This window comes from Manis javanica, chromosome 1 (genome assembly GCF_040802235.1).
Source record: "Manis javanica isolate MJ-LG chromosome 1, MJ_LKY, whole genome shotgun sequence".
In the NCBI taxonomy this organism is placed as follows: Eukaryota; Metazoa; Chordata; class Mammalia; order Pholidota; family Manidae; genus Manis; species Manis javanica.
This window is the reverse complement of record NC_133156.1, coordinates 128,883,186-128,899,399: the sequence shown is the minus strand read 5'-3', so window position 1 is coordinate 128,899,399 and position 16,214 is coordinate 128,883,186. Positions and strand designations below refer to the sequence as shown.

Genomic DNA, 16,214 nt, shown 5'->3' with positions numbered 1-16,214 from the left:
CGTTTTGATGTATATTTTTACAAGCATTGAAAATATTACAGGATAGTTCAAAATATTCTTTAATGCCAGCTCTATTCATTTCCTACATAATCTAAATGTGAGAACAAAAAGAACAAAATGTTACTAGGACTTCATAAAATTCATAGAGCAAGTGATATATACTAACCCACTTTCAACATTTTAAAATAAATTCATTGACTTATTCTTAATAAGGCTGAACAGTTAGATAGAGTAATAGAAAAAACATTGAACCACTGCCCTTCACAATGACTGAATTCTACTGTAAAAAAAAGCAAGAGGAAAATTTACTATTTGGTAAAAGTTTGCATATGAATCTGTTAAGTATCAGGTTTCAACGTGGTAAAGATGCAGATTAATGTGCCCGTGTTAAGTTCAATTGATCCTCAGGGACAAGAAGAGTCAGAAATGACACGACCAAAATGAATTGTAGCTCAGATGGAAGGTCTAAGATCTGAGCAAACGAAGTGTCATAAAGCATCGCATATAGTAACAGTGAGAGCAAGGAATGATCAAGGAGATAAGCTAGAGATGTCTCTCTTATGCGCACACATGCATGTACATAAACTTTATATAAAAACCCACTGAAGAGGAGGAGAGGGATTCAGAATACGGCAAATTTCTGGAGAACTGTTTTGTTAAGGAGAGTGACCATATGATATGAGGTTATGAATGAAGTAGACGATTATGCAAAATTAAGCCCCGTGGCCATGTAAAGTTCTATTTTTTTTTTTTTTTTTGCATCCCAGTAACTTAGTAAGGAAGGAAGCTAAAGTCTGTTTTTATCTATATTAAGCACACATACATAAATATAACCAAATCAAAAATGATTAATAATAATAAAAGTGATCTTCAAAATTGTCCCATACTGGGGAGAACTATCAAAAACAGCTGCATTATGGTATTATAACAATCCCAAGAATCCAAGCAGTTTACAAGAAAAGTACATCTGTCACTTACCCTGTATGTCGAATTTGCAATTTGCAACTGCTGTTCTGAAAGCACTACGGTAATATTTTTAGTATTTCTTTCTTTCAGGTTTTATAGAGATGGAGAAATTCAGTATAGGTGACAGGTATTTTAAGAGCTGAATGAACTAGTTAAATTTGTAACTAAAGTTTAGTAACAAGAGTTTGAGAACTAAAGCTTGCTCAAAATGTTTATCATTTGAAAAACTTAGAAGATCAAAGATGTTTCAATTGTTCAGTGCTTTTAGAGCATTGTTTTGAAAAAAACTAGAGATTTTCAATTTTTAAACAAGAAATTAAAAGCAACATTTAATAAAAAGCATTTTTTCCATTAAATTTTATTTGTAGATTTTAATGTGACATTAGTTCAATAGCTTCTTAATATGTAAGATTACCTACCACATGAATATAATTTTTTAGTGTATTATGTATGTATATACAACCAAACACACACTTGTGTGTGTATTACAGGCACACACACATACTGTATATGTATGGAATGCCCTTTACTGAGGAACACTGGTAACTTTGTACCAATGTATCAATTTTCCTTATGATGTACAATACTTTATATCAAATATATATATCCAACATTGGAAAATGTAAGAGGCAAGGGAAATTTGGAGGCAGCATCCAAGGCATAAATGTTTTTTTATACTTGAGAAAAAAACTAAGTAATAATAAAATACAGAAAAATGTTAAAAGTCTGGATAGCTTTTAATATAAATTAAACAACCTTGAAAAATTTGATATATAATTTTCTTGTTATTCTTTATACAAAAAAACAGATACAAAAAGACTGTTATGACGAGAATAGTTTTACTTGGAGTATTTAAGTGATTGTACCAGAGTATTAACAATTGCATGAAATTAAGAAGTATATTTAATTCATTCATGTACTAATCAAGAAAAATTACATAATAAAATAGTTTCTTCTGTTTCTGATTTGTTTTTGATAGAGAGCCAAGAATAACTTTTTTCTTACATGTAACATAAAATGGTTTATATGTAATTGCATCTTTATTTAAAACAATGGGTCATGTACTGTGCTTACTCAAAATACAGAAACAATTTCACTTATTTTAAATCTCCAAAAGGGAACATTTAAATGTAGTTAAAATGAAATCATTCTGTGGCTCTCTTCATTTTAAACATTCTATGAATGAGTATTTGCAATCTGTTTCCTGTCTCTGTCAAATATTATCTATTAAACACCATAATGACAACAGCTGTTGATAAACAAGAAAACATACCCTCAATTCAAATACCATCTGACCAACAAAAAAATCACTGCTGAATAAAACAAAGACAAACGTGAAGTTTTCTGACTCTCCTTTTTTAGCTTTTGAAATCATATTTATTATTTGAACTATAGTTTTCATTTCATCTATCTCAGGCTTGTTTACTCCAAGTTCATCACCTCTATTTATGTATATTGTTTATTATTAGTATTTGCCATAGTTACAAAGCGAAACATCTACAAATGTCCAAATTATCAGGTATTACTAACGCTTTTAATTTCTAATACCTGATCTACGTCCTTCCCTGACGTATTCTCTCCCACTTCCGGAGCTGATGCACCACTACATCCTTGAACTCCCTCACAGTGCCTCGCAGCCTGATGATTAAATGAGATCATGAATCAAATTAGGTAAGTATAAAGTATTGTACATCATAAGGAAAATTGATACATTGGTACAAAGTTACCAGTGTTCCTCAGTAAAGGGCATTCCATACATATACAGTATGTGTGTGTGCCTGTAATACACACACAAGTGTGTGTTTGGTTGTATATACATACAAATTAGGTAAGCACCAGCACTATACTGCTGGTGCTGGACAGCGGAAAAAGCTTGTTCAGAAACTTAGATGTTCATGCCAATGAAAAGGGTCAGCACGACATGATTTTTACCTGTATTCTGAAGTCAAAGATTTTTGAGCGTTCTCCACATTATATTATCTAGACTATATATATGATGTATGAAAATATCAAATGTCTACTTATATGAAAAGTCTGACTTGAATTTTTAATACTTAACTGCTGACAATTTTTGAGCTTCACTATTTCCTCTTCGTCTCCTGCTCTGCATTTGGAAAAGTGGATAAGAAATCCCAGGTGTTCCTTCCTTCAGCCTCTGCACAAGGAACTCTCAACTCTTGCCTTACTCCCTAGTCACCAGAAAAAAACAAACTTTTCTTTCCCTGCCCTGTAAATGCATTTTTGGACCCTCTTGGGAGCTACCCTGTGCTCCACAGAAAGACACTTTATTTCACTTGGAACCTTCCATACCCTCGATGTGTACGTGTGGCGCCATCAGTATCAAAAGTTGAAACAAATTTTCATTGAGGAACCATCTTTTTTTATCTGTAGATGGCTAAAACACTACTTTACTATGTCTTACCCTGCCCTTTTCATTAATTTAATAATAAAGAAGACATAGTCTCATTTTAATTTTTCACAAATAAATAGCCATTTTAAGGAAAAAAGTCAGAAATAAAATTCTTTTTGTAATGTAAATTAAATCAACTTAAGTTAATGAAATGTATATAGCTTTAATCATTGGACCTTCTGAATCATCAGTATCCCATATCTTACTTATGATGAGGAAAATGGGTATAAATAACCTAACCACTTTTATAATGGTGACTTTCTGATTCAATTAAATGTACATCTATAAAGGTCCCATTGCGTATTCTATTAAATATTTTTTATATAGTGCCTTCAGTGATGAAATGAAAAAACACTTATTTAGACTTAGGTAATACAGTGCTATATAACAGTATCTTTTAAAAGTATTTTAAAGGCTTAAGAAATAAAGACACAAATAATTATTGGATTTGGGTACATTTGCATATTCTATTAAAAATATGTGGAATTGGATTTTTAAACATTGTCATAATGGACAACACAGTTTCTGGTTGATTTCTCAGTACAGAGCTCTAGCTGAGTACCCAGATGACAGGTAGCATCAACTGCCAGGCATATGCATGTATGAACTTTCATCTGAATCCTGCAACCAGCCATGCTTTGTTCCAGCCCACTTGATACTACCCAATGCAGAAGGTAGTTGCCCCAACCAGCCCTGGACAAGTTGAAAATTTGTGAGCAAAATAAACTACTGCTTTTTCCAAATAAATTCATCATGATTCTTCTTGGACATATGGTAAGTTTCAACCCTGCATTCATATATATTTACTTATTTATTACATTTTGATATATCTTCATTGAAGGGTAGTATGTTTAAGATCTGAAAATACATTGGTGAATGTGTATGGGTATATTCACTAATACATCTTTATATCACACACACCACACACACCAGACAATACCCTCATGAAAATAAACAATAAACATGTACATATACTCAAGCATGTGTGGAACAAAATAGATAAACAAATGTTAATTGAATAAATGACTAAGAAAGAGATTCTGATTAAGACATTTTTTGAATTATCTGATTCAAGTTGTAATATAGTAACTTCTAATTATCAGTTCTATTAGTCCCTTTAAAGTATCATTCTCTTCACTGTTTGTCATCTCTTTTATTTTCCTATTTCTGGAAGATACAACAATCAATTTCCTCATCCCTGTTTTAACTTTCATGTAGAATTACTTCTGAATTACTTTTCTTTGACTTTTATGTCCAAGTTGCTGACCATGTATGTAAGACAATCTGTCTTGAAACATTATTATTACTAGTTTTAAGTCCCAAAGTGAACTTAAAAATTCAATAGTGTGGTTTATTGAGGTCTTACAGTAATATTGGCCTTCTGTGTAAAAGCCAACAGAAGCTTTGTGGGAACACATTTAATGACAAAATGTGATGTAATATTTCCTTTGGGTAATCAGGCTCACTTTTCTCAATTATACACAAATTTGTGTAGCTGGTTTCTGTTGAAAACAAAATGCTATTTTTGTTATTGTTATTTCTTTACTTAATGGTTGATATCACATATATTCTTTTATTTATTGTCCAACAGCATCTAATATAATGACTTTATGAGGGTTATATACACAGTAATTCTTTTGATTTTTTTCAAATTAATTTAGCAAGAGAGACAATTTTTACTTTATACTTGTTACCCAAGTATACTTTTAATTTAAAAAAATCAGTTTCTCACTTTTCATAAAAAATAGAGTATCTTAGCTCAAGTTGTAAAAAATTAACTAAACTGGGTGGCTCCTCAACAACAGAAATTAATTTCTTATAGCTCTGGAAGCTAGAAGTCTTATATCGGGAAGATCAGCATGCCAGCATGGTCGGGTTCTGGGGAGGGACCTCTTCTGTTTCAGATTGCTGACTATCCATCCCTACATGGTGGAAAGAAAACTAACAAGCTCTTATGCCTCTCCTTATAAGGGCACTTATTTCACTTATGAAGATTCTACCTCATAAACTAATTACCTCCCAAAGGCCCTCATCTCAAAATATAATCACTTTGGAGATAGCCTTTCAACATATGACTTTTGGCAGAACATAAACACTCAGTCTATCATACAGAGCATATACTCAGAGATCTTGTTTTGACAATATCAAGGGATTAAAATATTAAAACAAATGATAAGATGCCTGACCAGCATTTGTGCAAACATATCCCATTAAACAATATGTATGGGAATTCAACTGACATTCCATGAAGCATTAGCTATATTGTTTGTTTTCTTCTTGAGATGAATGAAGATTGATTGTAGACTACATAGTGTGTTATTGGATAGAAAATCAAAATCATTCAACAACGAGCCAAGAAACTTAGATTAAATTTTAAATCTATCACTTAGTAAATATATAAACTTGGTCCAGGTAATGGCCCTGGCCAGTTCTGAACATATAAACAAATAAGCAAAAAATAAATGAAGAAGGGGGCAAGTAGGGATTATATTAGATTGAATGTATACAGAGAGACAGTGAACATATATCTCTGAGATAAAATATTTTATAAAGCAATTTACTTGTAGCTGATATCAAAAGAAGAGTTTCCATGCCCTCCTCCCAAAAAAAAGAAGAGGGAACATTTAACCATGCAGTGACTGCAATTAGAAGCCACAGAAATTACAAGAGAATCAAGTCTAAATGTGAGTGCAAGTTCAAGGGTATATATGTCCTGTGTTTGTTAAGCAATCCAAAAACAAAAACATTCTGATTACCAACCCAGATTTGTGGTAGACAGCCCCTGCCAAACCTGACATGTGCATGCAGAAGTGCCATGTGGGACAGGGAACCATCCTTGTGGTGTGTGCATGTAAGAGCCTGAATTGAACTACAGAAATTAAATGGTTGGAAAAACAACAGCAATGAAAAAACTAAGAAAAGCCTAATGAAAACATCTACTTGTAAAAGCAGTGAATTCCAACACCCAGATCACTGCAATACAACTGAGAAAGATAACTTTTGCTAAAGGAAAACTCACAAAAACAATTATAAGATATATCATAGAATTGAAGAGAGTGTATCGGTCCAATAAATGGAACAAATGCCTAAGAATTGATAAAGTATAAAGCAATTTGAACATCCTTGTAAGTATTCCAAGTTATAAAGGATTGGATAGAAATCTTTTAAAATAACTTTAATAAAAATATAAGTGGATTGCAAAAATTACCAAAACTACTAGAAATGAAACAGTATCAACATTAAAATTCTAATGGTGAAGAAATATAAAACATAAGTGAGAGATTAAACTAACACTACAAAGCTGAAGAGGGAATTAATACACTGAAAGGCAGTACTGGAGAAATTTTTAAAAATTGTTCAGAGAGATACAGAGTTGGAAAAGAAGACAAAGAACCTTACAAAAATTAACTCAAAATGGATCACAGATCTAAATATAAAACACAAAACTATAAAATTCCTAGAATATAATACAGGAAAAAACCTAGAAGATCTTGTATGTAGCAGATGACTTTTTAGATACAACACAAAAGGCACAATCCATGAGGGATATAGTGGATAAATTGGACTTTATTAAAATTCAAAATTTCTGCTCTGTGAAAGACCATGTGAAGAGAATGAGAAGACAAGCCACAGACTGGCAGAAAATACTTGCAAAAGACAAATTTGATGACAGACTGTTAGCCAATATATACAAAGAATTCCTAAAACTCAACAACAAGAAAACAAACACCCAAATAGAAAAATGAGTCAAAGACCTTAACAGACCCTTCAACAAAGAAGATATACAGATGGCAAATAAACATATGAAAAGGTGTACATTGTATGTAATCAGAAAAATGCAAAGTAAAACAACAATGATATATAACTACATATCAATTAGAATGGCCAAAATCAGGAACGCAGCACCTGGCCTGGCAGTGGAGCAACAGGAACTATAATTAATTTCTAGCAAGGATGCAAAATGGTACAGCCACCTTGGAATATATTCTGGCGGTTTCTTAGAAACTAAACTAGCCATTATACAATCAAGTAATCGTGTTCCTTGGTATCTACCTAAAGGAGTTGAAAACTTATGCCTACACAAAAATTTGCACAAGTATGTTTATTGCAGGATTATTTATAATTGACAAACCTGGAAGCAGCCAAGATGCTATCCAGTGAGCAAATGGATAAACTGGTACATCCAGACAACAGAATCTTATTCAGCACTAAAAATAAATGAACTATCAAGCAATGAAAAGACATGGAGGAAACTTAAATGCATACTACTAATTGGAAGAAGTCAATTTGAAAAGCCTATGTACCATATGACTCCAATCATTTGATATTCTGGACAAGGAAAAATGTAGAGAGAGCAAAAATATGAATGGTTTCTAGAATCATGAGGGTGGGGAGGAATGAATATCCTGTGCACAGAGGACTTTTACGGCAGTGAACATACTCTTTATTTTATCACAGTGGATGCATACATCACACATTTCTCTAAACCTACAGAATGTATAACATTGAGGGGGAATTACAATGTCAGCTATGGACTTTGGATGACTGACTTGTCAGGGTAGGTTCATCAGTTGAAACAAATGTTCCACTTCGGATAACAGGGCAAGCTATGCATATTTGGGTGTAAGGGGTATATAGGAAATCCATGAATCCTCCTCTTAATATTTCTGTAACCCTAAAACTGTTCTAAACAAATACAATCTTATTTTAAAGAAAGGATAAGTGTCCATTTCGATAAGCAAAAAATACCAAAAAAACAACAACAAAAAACAAAAACAAAAACAAAGCAAACCCAAAGAAAGTGAAAGGAAAAAAATAAAATAGATCTGAAAGTAACAAAAGGGAAAATAAATGTATAAGAGTGAAAATTTTTAAAATAAGAAAAGGAAATTACTAATGGACAAAGAATAGGGTGCTCAGAAATATGCACAGTTACAACACAAGAAAAAGAAATGAGAGGTTGGAGGACTTAAAAATTGTGCACTATGTAGCAGATGAATAGAACACTGATGTAATTGTTAGTATTTTTATAGAAATAAGGAAAGGTTTTTGTTTCCATATTGAAAAATGCACTGAGTTACTAGGAGGAAAAAAACAAAAAACAGAACTGTTAGATTCTTTTTCACTGTTGCTTCTTGCATGGTACTGTTTCATTCTAGTTTTATTTCCTTTCATGTTGAATATCTAGGGGGAAAAATTATTAGTAATATACTCTCACTATTTTTGAAATGTATTTATTCTGTCTTCACTATAATTGACAATCTACTTGGGTGTGGAATTCTAGTTTGACAGTTACCTTCTTTAAGACTTTACATAGATTATTCCATTGTATTTTGGTTTCTATTATTGTGTGTGAAAAGTTGCTGTCAGTATGACTGTCATTCACTTGTATGGAATCTGTCTATTCTCTTTAGTGCCTTTTCTTTATTAATCCATGTGAGAAATTTAAAGATATAATTTAGTACAAAAGAAAATGATACCTGAATATAGCAGTGGGATGCAAGAAGCAATGATGAAAAAGACCTTGAGAAAATGTTGACAAACCCTCATAGTATTTTTAATTTTTTTAAGTAAGTGTGAATTAAATACTAAAAGCAAAACTCCAGAACAAGGGAAAAAATACACAAGTTTCTTAAAATTGTGGCATAGCCCCAGAAGAAAATAAAGAGATGTAAAGAGATGGATTAAACACAAAAGGAGACTAAAGTAATGCAGATGTTTACTGTATTTGTGGTTAAAAACCTCAGAATATAAAGACTTACTTGGTGAATTTAGTCTATCAATATAACTCAAATCACATTCCTAATGGGACTTCATGTGTCTTGACAAATATTTTATGATGAATATTAGATAATACATATATATCTTTATATAGAGAGTGACATGCCATTTTTATGCCATGAATTTATTAAAAAATAATTAAGTATAACCAAAATTACTCAACCTCAGCAGATATTCTTTGTTGTGGAAACTGTCCTGTGTATTGTGGGATATTTAGGAGCATCCCCAAACTTTACCCACTCGATGTCAGTAGCATCCTTCAGGTTGTGACAATCAAAAATCTTCAGGTACTGATGCCTGTCATTTTAAAAAAGAAGAAAAGAACATAACAAGTGTTACTGAGGCTGTGGAAATCTTGGAATATTTGGGCATCACTGATGGTATGTAAAATGTTGCAGCCACTTCGAAAAATAGTATGTCAGTTCCTAAAAGTTTAGCATACAATTATACCATATGATCCAGCAATTCTACTTCTGAATATATACCCCAAAAAACTGAAAGGAGGGACTTGAATAGATATTTTTACACTCGTGTTAATAAAAGCTCTATTCATAATAGCCAAAAGGTAAAAACAAACCTAAGCATTCACTGACAGATAAATGGATAAACAAAAATGCACACAATAGATTATTATTTGGCTTTAAAAAAGAAGGAGATTCTGATACATGTTACAAGAACCTAAGGACATAGAAATACCATTTCTCCCAGGAATTCCAATCCTAGGAATTTACCCTAAGAATGCAGAAGCCCAGTTTGAAAAAGACAGATGCACCACTATGTTCATCACAGCACTTTTTACAATAGCCAAGAAATGGAAGCAACATAAGTGTCCATCAGTAGACGAATGGATAAAGAAGATGTGGTACATATACACAATGGAATATTATTCTCCATAAGAATAAAACAAATCCTACCATTTGCAACAAAATGGATGGAGCTAGGGGATATTATGCTCAGTGAAATAAGCCAGGCGGAGAAAGACAAGTACCAAATGATTTCGCTCATCTGTGGAGTACAAGAAAAAAGGGAAAACTGAAGGAAAAAACAACAGCAGACTCACAGAACCTAAGAATGTACCAACAGCTACGAAAGGGAAAGGGACTGGGGAGGATGGGTGGGAGGGGAGGGATAAGGGAGAAAAAGGAGCATTACGATTAGCACACATAATGTAGCAGTGGGGGAGCATAGGAAAGGCAGTATGACACAGAGAAGGCACATAATGATTCTTAGCATCTTACTACACTGATGGACAGTGACTGTAATGGGGTATGTGGTGGGGACTTGAGAATAGGGGGAGTCTAGTAACTAGAATGTTGTTCAAGTAATTGTACATTAATGACACCTAAATAAATGAATGAATGAATGAATGAATGAATGTATAAAAAGAACCTGAGGACATTAAGGTAAATGAAGTAAGTCAAGACCAAAAGGACAAATACTGTTTGATCTCACTTTTATAAGGTATTTAGAGTCGTCACGTTCATAGACTCAGTAAGTATAATGGTGGCTGCCAAGGGCGAGGGAAAGGGGGTGTGGGGAGTTAGTGTTTAGTAAGCACAGAGTTTCTGTGCAGGAAGATGAAACATTTTGGAGATGGATGGCAGTGACGGTTGCACAATGATGTAAGTCTTCTTAATAGCATAGGACTACACACTCCAAAATAATTAAAATGGTAAATTTTATGTTTGGTGTATCTTCTCACAATTAAAAACAGGAACAAAACTTTTAGGGACCACACTAGGGAAATAACTCCAGGCATACACTGTCAAATAGCCTTGGGAGCAAGATTATCCTCCATTGAGAACCGAAGTGTAACATCATCAAGTATTCTCAAATATGTAAAAAAATGGAATCACTTCTTTCTCTGGAAACACTAATGTTTCCATGCAAATTGTTACAGCTTTTGGAGAGAGACATCAATACCTGGCTTACTTAGTAATACTCCATAAAACAGCAATTGTATTCCTGAATATATGTACCTAAGAGAAACTCCCACATATGTGTCCAAGAAAAAAAAGTCACAGGAATGTTCTCATCTGTAATTGCTTGTATCAATACAATGGTAAAAACTTAAATGCTAATCAACATAATTTTTAAAAAATATTCCAGTGTGTTTATGGCATTGAATAAATTATATTCCTGGCTAGAAATCAAAGTGCCACAGATGAAAGAAACAATAGGCACCAATAGCATAACTGAATTATGCAGAATAATACTATCAAGTTATTTACAAACACATGTAGCAAAGATCTGTAGAAATTTAGGGGAATGCCAAGTACAAGTTCTGAAGAGTATTTATTTTGGATGGGGGTAGGTTGGGGAGGGAAGTTAAGCTGTAGATCAAGGAGTATTTCACAGGATATTTCAAAGCTATTTTTATCATTTTATTATTTAAATTTGAACAGTGGGCATGCTGATGCTTGTAATATCATTCTTTATACATGTCTGTATTTCTATAATATGGCACAATGCATTTAAAAATGGCATAGTTTAAAAACCACATGTGAACAAAATAATTTCATCATTCTATAAATTTAATGTACTCTGGTACAATTTTACTTTGACATCCATTAACCTCATAAGAAATTATATAGAGCATTATGTTCATTTGGGCAAATGCCGTTTTATAACTCTTGTGTTTTTTAAACAATATGAGAACAAAAGTTTTTCTTATGAAAGAACACTTCAATATAAAACAATTTTATGATTTTTAAATATTGCCCTCAAGTTGCATTTGTTGAGGGAGTTACCAGTATATTCTTATGCATTCCACTCGCTTAGCTTAGCAAATAACCTGCTTTCACTGATAGTTATTGTATTATGACTAATTTCAATAAAAGTTGAGTAAGTTTAGGGAAAGAGTTTTGCCTACCTTTGCATTCACGCAGAATGAGTAATAATACATACTTCATCTAAAGGAAGTGTGAATACACTGTGTATATATGTAAGTGTGGAAAATAAGATTAGGATAGTTGTGGAAGGAGTGCACTTAAATTGTAAACTATAGAAAATATTCAAAAGGTGTTTTCTTTTCCAATACTATGAGCTGTTAAAAATTGTTTCTAAAACCTCAAAAAAAAATTGGTGGTGAGTTAGAATGGAAAATGGAAACAGTAAAAAGACCTTTCCCCAAGTTCAAAGCCAATAGAAATTCAGGCAGTGATTGCTTTTGACATGCATGACAGCTCATTATGCTATAGGCTTATGGAATACAGTGAATTTAAACTTTGATATCTTGCCATATTTCCCTCATGTTGATAAATATCAATTTTAAATTTGTCCAGTGAAATGATGGCTTGTGTACTTGCTAGGAAAAGATACCCTTTATTTTCAAATATCTCTGCTCTAATATTAGATCATAAATTGAAGATGGTAGTGCATTTTGCTGATAGAGTTCCTGGCCGGATGAAAAATTTTGTGGAGTTTTACAATTTGAAATACTGAAAAAGAGGTCAAAGTGATTTAGATTTTGAAAGAATGTCATTGTCAAAGTGAAGAGTCTGTCATTACCTTCATATTATCTGTCAGGAATATTTCACTTTCATTCAAATTTCAACTTTTTGAATGATTTTGAAAAGTTGGTTACCTTAATACCAACCAGCACTAAATGATAAGATAGCATAACCAAGTAATTAACTAGGTAGTGAAATGCTCCATAAACTTAGTGACATGGGAAGGTAATTTCTTTATGACTATGAAAACGTGCCATTTAAATAAGCACATTTCTATTTGTCAGTTTAATTTTTCATTGGGTGAATATAAGAATATAAAATGATAAATTTTTCTCTGTCATGAGTATAAAAATATCTAGATCTCAGTCACCAATGCAGAAAGAATAATCAGAAAGCTACTATATACAAGTTTTAAAATGTAATAGTTGAAACTTGTTACTGTCGGCGTTATGTACTAACATAAAGGATTAAATATTGCAAAATTTTGTGTTGAAAAGCTTTGATAATCAATAAGAACTAAAAACTTCACTAGCTATATGCTTCCATTTTACTTAATCACATCTTGTCTGGCCTAAGTTTGAGTTTTAGGTCCTTACCCCATTCCATCAAATAATTTGATAATCAACTAATAAGTTCTTATTTCTTTATACAAACTAAAAGCTTAACAGATCACCACCCCCCATTACATTTTTTTCACCTGGTAAGAATGTACATAAAATGTTCACTTGTTTGCCATCATTAGGAAGATTATATTTAATGAAAATAGATGATTTATTTTAATTTTGAACAACAGAAACAAGATCATTACTCTTCCCACATAAATAGACAGGATTACCACTCCTCAAATTGTTCAGTAGTTTCCCTACATTTACAGAAATGCCATCTATTGGTATAAAACTTGAAGTGTAAAATCAGAACCCTCAGGTAATGTTAAAATCTACTGTAACAGTTATGTGTTTCCAAATACCTATCAATAGAAGAAAAGGTCAACTATATAATAATAAAATAAGAGTCTGTTTGACTTCTTCATGTCACTGAAGAGCCTTTGTGAAGTATTTCCTAAAGAAAGAAAAATGAAAAATGTGTATGAACAAAACCAAACAATTCACAAGCTAAAGTTTGCCATTGTAATTTTTCCATGTTATTTTCATTTATGATTTTTTAAGACTTTTAATCACAGTGAAATACATACATCAAAATTTTAACTGTACAGCTCAGTAGTGTTAAATACATTCACACTGTGCACAACCACTTTGCAGATCTCTTCTCATCTTGCAAAACTGAAATTCTATACCCATTGAATATCAGCTCCCCACAGTTCTTTCTCCCCAGTGATTGTCAATCACCACACTACTTTCTATGTCTATGAATTTGACTATTCTAAATACTTCATATAAGTGGGATCAAACAATGATTTTCCTTTTGTGCCTGGCTTGCTTTACTTAACATAACATCTTCACGTTCATCCATGTTGTAAAATGCCTGAATATCCTTTCTTTTTGAAGGCTGAATAAATTTCTATTGTGTATATATGTCCTATTTATTTATCCATTCATCCACTGATGGACACTTGGATTCTTTCCTTCCACTTTGAGGTTATTGTAAATAATGTTGCAATGAACATACTTGTACAGGTATCTATTTGACACTATACTTTTCATCTTTTTGAGTGTATATTTATAAGCGGATCTTGGTGCTACATCCTTCTGTTTAACTTCAGAGTAGGGGATATTCAAATGCCCCTGCATCCAGCATCACCCCCACTTTTTGGCTGGCAATTTTTCATTGCTATGGGGCTCATTGTTCCTTTCAGACCACCTGAGAATTAACAGAAATAAATAAGTAGTTATTATTTTCCTGTAGTTCTTCGTAGGTTTTCAGAAAAAAGTCCACAAAACAGAATCATCACAATGAGGTATGCAATATGATTTGTGGAACAAACTTCCAACTGGAACTCCTTTTAGAATTATTATTAAAAATTATTAGGATTCCCAAATTAACCTGAACTTAAAAGCAATCATATTTCTTAATCTTGCTATTTTCAGCATTATAGTAACATTGAACTCTGAAGTTATCCCTTCTTTCTCAATAAAACTTGACTTTAGGAATCCTTATTATATTTGTTAGAGTCATTTTCCTGGTATTTTTAGATTATCAGGGATCTATGGATATAATTATTCTACAGCCCAGTTGCATTAAAGCCATATTCCACACTGCTTAAGCAATAAAACCACTCTTATATCTGCATTCCTTTTTCCAGTAAGCAGAAATGTCAGTAATAGCTTCTATCCTATCTTAGAATGGTTTTCTCTTGTCAATAGTTGATATAGAAAGTATATGCAATCCTTGGATTTTGTTTGGTTATCTGAATATGCCCAGCAGATGGTACAGGAGTTGGGTGAAAGTGAATAAAATACCATAAGATAGGTTGATGCTGGAGATTATGCTACATAAGAAGCTTAAAAGGAGAAATGTGAGACAAATTTTCTCATTAAATGAAATTTTTTAATAGCAAGTGGATTTACATACACACACACACACATTTGCATGCTGAAATTATGATGAAGAAATGACTGATGCTAAACAGGAAAAACATAATTTTAAAAGAGCTTTACAATCTTATGGTGATAAATCTTATATCTAATTTTTAGATATGACTAACAGACCATCTTCCTTGTTCTTTGCTGACTTAGGGTGAAAAAATGTCCTAAACTGAGGCACATACAGAAATTTATAGTCTAGGCAATGATCTTTGTTTGTTTTATTTTTTTATTTTGCTATCATTAATTTACAATTATGTGAACAACATTATGGTTACTAGATTCCCCTTATTACCAAGTCCCCACCACATACCCTATTATAGTCACTGTTCATCAGCGTAGTAAGATGCTATAGAATCACTACTTAACTTCTCTGTGTTATACTGCCTTCCCCATGTTCCACCCCCTACATTATACGTGCTAATCATAATGCCCCTTTTTCCCCCTTATTCCTCCCTACCCACCCATCCTCCCCAGTCCCTTTCCCTTTGGTAGCTGTTATTCCATTCTTGGGTTCTGTGAGTCTGCTGCTGTTTTTTTCCTTCAGTTTTTTCTTTGTTCTTATACTCTACAGATGAGTGAAGTTATTTAATAGTTGTCTTTCTCCTCCTGGCTTATTTCACTGAGAATAATGCAATATACTTCTCTCTTAGCACAGCCTTTGCTGCATCCTACAGATTTTGCAGTGTTGAATTATTGTTGTCATTTGTCTCTATATATTGCTTGATCTCTGTTTGTATTTGGTCATTGATCCATTGGTTATTTAGGAGCATGTTATTAAGCCTCCATGTGTTTTTGGGCTTTTTTGTTTTCTTTGCATAATTTATTTCTAGTTTTATACCTTTGTGATCTGAGAAACTGGTTGGTATAATTTCAATCTTTTTGAATTTACTCATGCTCTTTTTGTGGCCTAGTATATGATCTATTCTTGAAAATGTTCCATGTGCACTTGAGAAGAATGTGTATCCAGTTGATTTTGGATGAAGTATTCTGTAGATGTCGGTTAGGTCCATCTGTTCTAATACATTGTTCAGTGCCTCTGTCTCTTTACTTATTTTCTGTTTG

At 32.6% G+C, this 16,214-nt stretch overlaps 1 long non-coding RNA gene across 1 annotated transcript in view; it reads right to left on the bottom strand.

Annotated features, from left to right (window-relative positions):
• Positions 1–9,324: 9,324 nt before the first annotated feature.
• Positions 9,325–16,214, bottom strand: part of LOC140848995 (uncharacterized) — a 31,793-nt gene continuing 24,903 nt past the window's right edge. The window contains exon 3 of the long non-coding RNA XR_012130404.1: positions 9,325–9,454. This is a non-coding gene — a long non-coding RNA (uncharacterized lncRNA). The remainder of the gene's footprint in view (positions 9,455–16,214) is intronic.